We start from the raw sequence: 7500 nt of genomic DNA, 5'->3' as shown, positions 1-7500 counted from the left end.
CGGACCTCCATCAGGGTTTCCCCTGACTTCGTCCTGGCCAGGCATAGTTCACCATCTTTCGGGTCCCAACGTGTACGCTCTAGGTGCGCCTCACCTCGCAATGAGGACGAGACGCCCCGGGAGTGCGGAGGCCGCCGCCCCGTGAAGGGCGGGGAAGCCCGATCCTCCCTCGGCCCGCGCAAGGCGAGACCTTCACTTTCATTACGCCTTTAGGTTTCGTACAGCCCAATGACTCGCGCACATGTTAGACTCCTTGGTCCGTGTTTCAAGACGGGTCGTGAAATTGTCCAAAGCTGAAGCGCCGCTGACGGGAGCGATTATTCCGCCCGAGAGCATCCCGAGCCAACAGCGGCGCGGGTCCGGGGCCGGGCCAGGTAGGTCCGTCATCCGGGAAGAACCGCGCGCGCTTGCCGGGAGCCCGAGCGCCCAAAGGGGCGAATCGACTCCTCCAGATATACCGCCGGGCAGCCAGCCAGGACACCGGGGCTCTGCCCAACAGACGCGAACCGAGGCCCGCGGAAGGACAGGCTGCGCACCCGGGCCGTAGGCCGGCACCCAGCGGGTCGCGACGTCCTACTAGGGGAGAAGTGCGGCCCACCGCACACCGGAACGGCCCCACCCCGCGGCGAGTGGAAAGGCAACCGGACACGACCCCGCCGCGGATTGCTCCGCGCGGGCGGCCGGCCCCATCTGCCGAGGGCGGAGGCCAGTGGCCGGATGGGCGTGAATCTCACCCGTTCGACCTTTCGGACTTCTCACGTTTACCCCAGAACGGTTTCACGTACTTTTGAACTCTCTCTTCAAAGTTCTTTTCAACTTTCCCTCACGGTACTTGTTCGCTATCGGTCTCGTGGTCATATTTAGTCTCAGATGGAGTTTACCACCCACTTGGAGCTGCACTCTCAAGCAACCCGACTCGAAGGAGAGGTCCCGCCGACGCTCGCACCGGCCGCTACGGGCCTGGCACCCTCTACGGGCCGTGGCCTCATTCAAGTTGGACTTGGGCTCGGCGCGAGGCGTCGGGGTAGTGGACCCTCCCAAACACCACATGCCACGACAGGCGGCAGCCTGCGGGGTTCGGTGCTGGACTCTTCCCTGTTCGCTCGCCGCTACTGGGGGAATCCTTGTTAGTTTCTTTTCCTCCGCTTAGTAATATGCTTAAATTCAGCGGGTAGTCTCGCCTGCTCTGAGGTCGTTGTACGAGGTGTCGCACGCCACACCGCCAGCCGGCTGTGCACGCTACCGAGTAAGTACCGGTATGCGAACCGCCAGGCGACGGGCGCGCATCGCACGTTTAAGGAGACGCGGCCGGCCCCACAGGCGGCCACGACACTCCCAGGTCTGCGAAGCGGGGCAAACGCCGCGCGCTTCAGTATACGTAGCCGACCCTCAGCCAGACGTGGCCCGGGAACGGAATCCATGGACCGCAATGTGCGTTCGAAACGTCGATGTTCATGTGTCCTGCAGTTCACATGTCGACGCGCAATTTGCTGCGTTCTTCATCGACCCACGAGCCGAGTGATCCACCGTCCTGGGTGATCTTTTCGTAGTTTCCACTATCTCTTTCAAGACAGTTGCATAGGCGGGACTGAGGCGTGTGGCGGCCCCTGTTCCAGCGTTCAGTGTCCAACGGCCTCACGGCCGATGGGCGTCGTACGGCTCCACACCGGAGCGGACAGGCACTCGGGCGAAAGTCATTCAAAACCGGCGCCAGGCGCCAGGTGCCGCAGGCCAGCCGCTCCAGCGCTTCAGCGCTCGTACCACACAACATTGCCGTTAGTTTTGAGACGAACGCGTGGTTCCGCACGCGGCGCACAGCTACTGCGAGCCGTACAGGTAGCGTGTTGCGCGACACGACACGCACATCGAAAGACATGCAGTCTAGTCGGTAATGATCCTTCCGCAGGTTCACCTACGGAAACCTTGTTACGACTTTTACTTCCTCTAAATGATCAAGTTTGGTCATCTTTCCGGTAGCATCGGCAACGACAGAGTCAATGCCGCGTACCAGTCCGAAGACCTCACTAAATCATTCAATCGGTAGTAGCGACGGGCGGTGTGTACAAAGGGCAGGGACGTAATCAACGCGAGCTTATGACTCGCGCTTACTGGGAATTCCTCGTTCATGGGGAACAATTGCAAGCCCCAATCCCTAGCACGAAGGAGGTTCAGCGGGTTACCCCGACCTTTCGGCCTAGGAAGACACGCTGATTCCTTCAGTGTAGCGCGCGTGCGGCCCAGAACATCTAAGGGCATCACAGACCTGTTATTGCTCAATCTCGTGCGGCTAGAAGCCGCCTGTCCCTCTAAGAAGAAAAGTAATCGCTGACAGCACGAAGGATGTCACGCGACTAGTTAGCAGGCTAGAGTCTCGTTCGTTATCGGAATTAACCAGACAAATCGCTCCACCAACTAAGAACGGCCATGCACCACCACCCACCGAATCAAGAAAGAGCTATCAATCTGTCAATCCTTCCGGTGTCCGGGCCTGGTGAGGTTTCCCGTGTTGAGTCAAATTAAGCCGCAGGCTCCACTCCTGGTGGTGCCCTTCCGTCAATTCCTTTAAGTTTCAGCTTTGCAACCATACTTCCCCCGGAACCCAAAAGCTTTGGTTTCCCGGAGGCTGCCCGCCGAGTCATCGGAGGAACTGCGGCGGATCGCTGGCTGGCATCGTTTATGGTTAGAACTAGGGCGGTATCTGATCGCCTTCGAACCTCTAACTTTCGTTCTTGATTAATGAAAACATACTTGGCAAATGCTTTCGCTTCTGTTCGTCTTGCGACGATCCAAGAATTTCACCTCTAACGTCGCAATACGAATGCCCCCGCCTGTCCCTATTAATCATTACCTCGGGTTCCGAAAACCAACAAAATAGAACCGAGGTCCTATTCCATTATTCCATGCACACAGTATTCAGGCGGGCTTGCCTGCTTTAAGCACTCTAATTTGTTCAAAGTAAACGTGCCGGCCCACCGAGACACTCAATAAAGAGCACCCTGGTAGGATTTCAACGGGGTCCGCCTCGGGACGCACGAGCACGCACGAGGCGGTCGCACGCCTTCGGCTCGCCCCACCGGCAGGACGTCCCACGATACATGCCAGTTAAACACCGACGGGCGGTGAACCAACAGCGTGGGACACAAATCCAACTACGAGCTTTTTAACCGCAACAACTTTAATATACGCTATTGGAGCTGGAATTACCGCGGCTGCTGGCACCAGACTTGCCCTCCAATAGATACTCGTTAAAGGATTTAAAGTGTACTCATTCCGATTACGGGGCCTCGGATGAGTCCCGTATCGTTATTTTTCGTCACTACCTCCCCGTGCCGGGAGTGGGTAATTTGCGCGCCTGCTGCCTTCCTTGGATGTGGTAGCCGTTTCTCAGGCTCCCTCTCCGGAATCGAACCCTGATTCCCCGTTACCCGTTACAACCATGGTAGGCGCAGAACCTACCATCGACAGTTGATAAGGCAGACATTTGAAAGATGCGTCGCCGGTACGAGGACCGTGCGATCAGCCCTAAGTTATTCAGAGTCACCAAGGCAAACGGACCGGACGAGCCGACCGATTGGTTTTGATCTAATAAAAGCGTCCCTTCCATCTCTGGTCGGGACTCTGTTTGCATGTATTAGCTCTAGAATTACCACAGTTATCCAAGTAACGTGGGTACGATCTAAGGAACCATAACTGATTTAATGAGCCATTCGCGGTTTCACCTTAATGCGGCTTGTACTGAGACATGCATGGCTTAATCTTTGAGACAAGCATATGACTACTGGCAGGATCAACCAGGGAGCTGCGTCAACTAGAGCTGAGCAGCCGGCCGCCCGGGAGTGTGTCCCGGGGGCCCGCGCGAACACGCAAGCGTCCGCTCAATTATTCTGCAAACAGGAGGAGGCTGAGCTCCCCTGCACAACACACCTCGAAACCCTCTCAGGTCCCGGCGGCGCGCAGCGCCGTCCTAAGTACTTGGTCGGGTTCGAGAGAGGCGCAATCGCCCGGAGTTAGGCGAGTAGACGCTTTAGGTGCGACCACCCGTGCTCCCAACTGAGCTTGCCGCTGCCGACAGAGGCCCGGGAGCGTGCTGTCGTGGCATTGCCGGCGGGAGACAACACGCGCCACCTACGGTGACCGGCAGCTCCAACGCCAGCGCCACAGAAGGACAAAAGCCCTACTTGGGTGCCGAAGCGAACTCTCCCAGCACAGCGCACGCGCCAACACGTCCGCACAGCTGCGATACAAACCACCTGCGAGAACCGCTGGGGCGACCGAGCAGCAGACGGCGTCGCGGCGCCGAGCGCCGGGCGGCGGCGCATCCTCAGCGCACAAAGTCCTCAATCGGACCAGCACACTGCAGATGGCCACCGCGCTTCGCACCGGGCCCGCGAGGACCTACTTTGGCCGCAAGGCGCCGCGAGCAGGGGGCGCCGGCGCGCAGCTGCGCCGCCTGCCGCGTCCGTCGGCCGGCGCGCCTGCCACCGGCCGCCCCCACCAGCCGGCTGTAGCGCGTGCGCCCACGCACCGCGCTGCCAGCACGCCGGGCGGCCCCCCCTCACCGGCCGGGGACGGTCCCACCCAGCCACCGCCGCGTATCGCCTCACACCCAGATCCCCTTTCACGTTCGTGGGCATGGTGGGTCCCCTTTCACGTTCGTGGGCATGGTGGGTATCCCTGAAACAACCGGTTAATAGCTCGACCGATCGTCGCCAACACTGATTCACCTCTAGCGAGAACAACCGCACCACAACGGGTTACCGGTTGTTCATTTGCGTAACGTCACCAGCAAACGTACACGTCCATCGCCATTTGCAACGAGTATTGCATGCCTGTGTCAGGTGTCACAACACACTACGTCTGCCCACATAGACGCAACAACATGTGCACGCCTAGAGAACACGTGGAAGGTAGACCCCGTACGTATGCGGTGTCCATTGCGCGAACGACTGTCAGCCCGCCTCTGCAGCATGTCGCAGATGTGGAACGCGGTGCAACATGCTATCACGGTGTGTGAGAAGAGACGACTACGTCCGAATACACGCTCCACTACATCAACAGACTGCTCATGCTGATCGCCATCCAGGGCGTCCGTTCCTCCCACACGTCTGTATGGCGTACCACACTGCAATCCAGCTCTTATAGGGAGACGACACGTAGCTGCGTGCACAATATTTGGACTGTATGGTCCGCCGTTGCTAGGCGCTGTCGTCATACGGTCACATGGGCCACGATGTATCATTCAGTACATACGGAGCAATGTGCAGTACAGTTTGTGGGTTTTGCGTACATCGGCGGACAGGTGACAGGCCGTACCACAACGTAGGCTGAGTACGTCGGCATGCGAAGGGCATTGAACATGCAAACTTCTCACCGACCAGCTTGCGAAGGCAGGGGGGAAGGGGGGGGGGCATGTACGTCCTGCTGCTATCCACACTACAGTGTATAGCAGGAGCATGTGGAAAGTCAGCAACACCTGCAAGGTGTTTAACATGACGCGATACACAGGGGACCGGGCAGTGCGAGTAGCGAACTATATTGCGAGGGTTGCGGTTAGGCAACACTACACTACTTTAACGGGTTGCATAACAATTACAGAGCAGGTTCAGCGACAACGTGCGTCAGGTTAAGGCGCAATATAGTTTAGGTTACGGCGCACTTTAGGTTAGGTTAAGGCACATTATAGGTTAGGTTAAGGCACAACATGGGTTACGTTAAGGCACAACATGGGTTACGTTAAGGCACAACATGGGTTACGTTAAGGCACAACATGGGTTAGGTTAAGGCACAACATGGGTTAGGTTAAGGCACAACATGGGTTAGGTTAAGGCACAACATGGGTTAGGTTAAGGCACAACATGGGTTAGGTTAAGGCACAACATGGGTTAGGTTAAGGCACAACATGGGTTAGGTTAAGGCACAACATGGGTTAGGTTAAGGCACAACATGGGTTAGGTTAAGGCACAACATGGGTTAGGTTAAGGCACAACATGGGTTAGGTTAAGGCACAACATGGGTTAGGTTAAGGCACAACATGGGTTAGGTTAAGGCACAACATGGGTTAGGTTAAGGCACAACATGGGTTAGGTTAAGGCACAACATGGGTTAGGTTAAGGCACAACATGGGTTAGGTTAAGGCACAACATGGGTTAGGTTAAGGCACAACATGGGTTAGGTTAAGGCACAACATGGGTTAGGTTAAGGCACAACATGGGTTAGGTTAAGGCACAACATGGGTTAGGTTAAGGCACAACATGGGTTAGGTTAAGGCACAACATGGGTTAGGTTAAGGCACAACATGGGTTAGGTTAAGGCACAACATGGGTTAGGTTAAGGCACAACATGGGTTAGGTTAAGGCACAACATGGGTTAGGTTAAGGCACAACATGGGTTAGGTTAAGGCACAACATGGGTTAGGTTAAGGCACAACATGGGTTAGGTTAAGGCACAACATGGGTTAGGTTAAGGCACAACATGGGTTAGGTTAAGGCACAACATGGGTTAGGTTAAGGCACACCATGGGTTAGGTTAAGGCACACCATGGGTTAGGTTAAGGCACACCATGGGTTAGGTTAAGGCACAACATGGGTTAGGTTAAGGCACAACATGGGTTAGGTTAAGGCACAACATGGGTTAGGTTAAGGCACAACATGGGTTAGGTTAAGGCACAACATGGGTTAGGTTAAGGCACAACGTAGGTTAGGTTAAGGCACAACGTGGGTTAGGTTAAGGCACAACGTGGGTTAGGTTAAGGCACAACGTGGGTTAGGTTAAGGCACAACGTGGGTTAGGTTAAGGCACAACGTGGGTTAGGTTAAGGCACAACATGGGTTAGGTTAAGGCACACCATGGGTTAGGTTAAGGCACAACATGGGTTAGGTTAAGGCACAACATGGGTTAGGTTAAGGCACAACATGGGTTAGGTTAAGGCACAACATGGGTTAGGTTAAGGCACAACATGGGTTAGGTTAAGGCACAACATGGGTTAGGTTAAGGCACAACATGGGTTAGGTTAAGGCACAACGTAGGTTAGGTTAAGGCACAACGTGGGTTAGGTTAAGGCACAACATGGGTTAGGTTAAGGCACAACATGGGTTAGGTTAAGGCACAACATGGGTTAGGTTAAGGCACAACATGGGTTAGGTTAAGGCACAACATGGGTTAGGTTAAGGCACAACATGGGTTACGTTACGGCACAACATGGGTTACGTTACGGCACAACATGGGTTACGTTACGGCACAACATGGGTTACGTTACGGCACAACATGGGTTACGTTACGGCACAACATGGGTTACGTTACGGCACAACATGGGTTACGTTACGGCACAACATGGGTTACGTTACGGCACAAATTAGGTTAGGTTACGGCACAAATTAGGTTAGGTTAAGGCACAAATTAGGTTAGGTTAAGGCACAAATTAGGTTAGGTTAAGGCACAAATTAGGTTAGGTTAAGGCACAAATTAGGTTAGGTTAAGGCACAAATTAGGTTAGGTTAAGGC

General features: G+C 55.3%; 3 non-coding genes across 3 annotated transcripts in view; all 3 read right to left on the bottom strand.

Moving 5' to 3' along the window:
- The window catches only part of LOC126435885 (large subunit ribosomal RNA), a 4222-nt gene extending 3027 nt beyond the window's left edge, over window positions 1-1195 (bottom strand). The window contains exon 1 of the ribosomal RNA XR_007580262.1: window positions 1-1195. This exon is cut by the window's left edge and continues 3027 nt beyond it. This is a non-coding gene — a ribosomal RNA (large subunit ribosomal RNA).
- A 188-nt stretch (window positions 1196-1383) lies between these two features.
- On the bottom strand, window positions 1384-1538 carry LOC126435888 (5.8S ribosomal RNA). Its single transcript, XR_007580264.1, has one exon. It is a non-coding gene; the product is annotated as a 5.8S ribosomal RNA (ribosomal RNA).
- A 351-nt stretch (window positions 1539-1889) lies between these two features.
- Window positions 1890-3798, bottom strand: LOC126435889 (small subunit ribosomal RNA). The gene has a single exon (XR_007580265.1). It is a non-coding gene; the product is annotated as a small subunit ribosomal RNA (ribosomal RNA).
- Window positions 3799-7500: the final 3702 nt, after the last annotated feature.

This window comes from Schistocerca serialis, unplaced genomic scaffold, assembly GCF_023864345.2.
Source record: "Schistocerca serialis cubense isolate TAMUIC-IGC-003099 unplaced genomic scaffold, iqSchSeri2.2 HiC_scaffold_1222, whole genome shotgun sequence".
In the NCBI taxonomy this organism is placed as follows: Eukaryota; Metazoa; Arthropoda; class Insecta; order Orthoptera; family Acrididae; genus Schistocerca; species Schistocerca serialis.
Note: the sequence above shows the minus strand (reverse complement) of the source record. Positions and strands in the feature narration are given on the sequence as shown.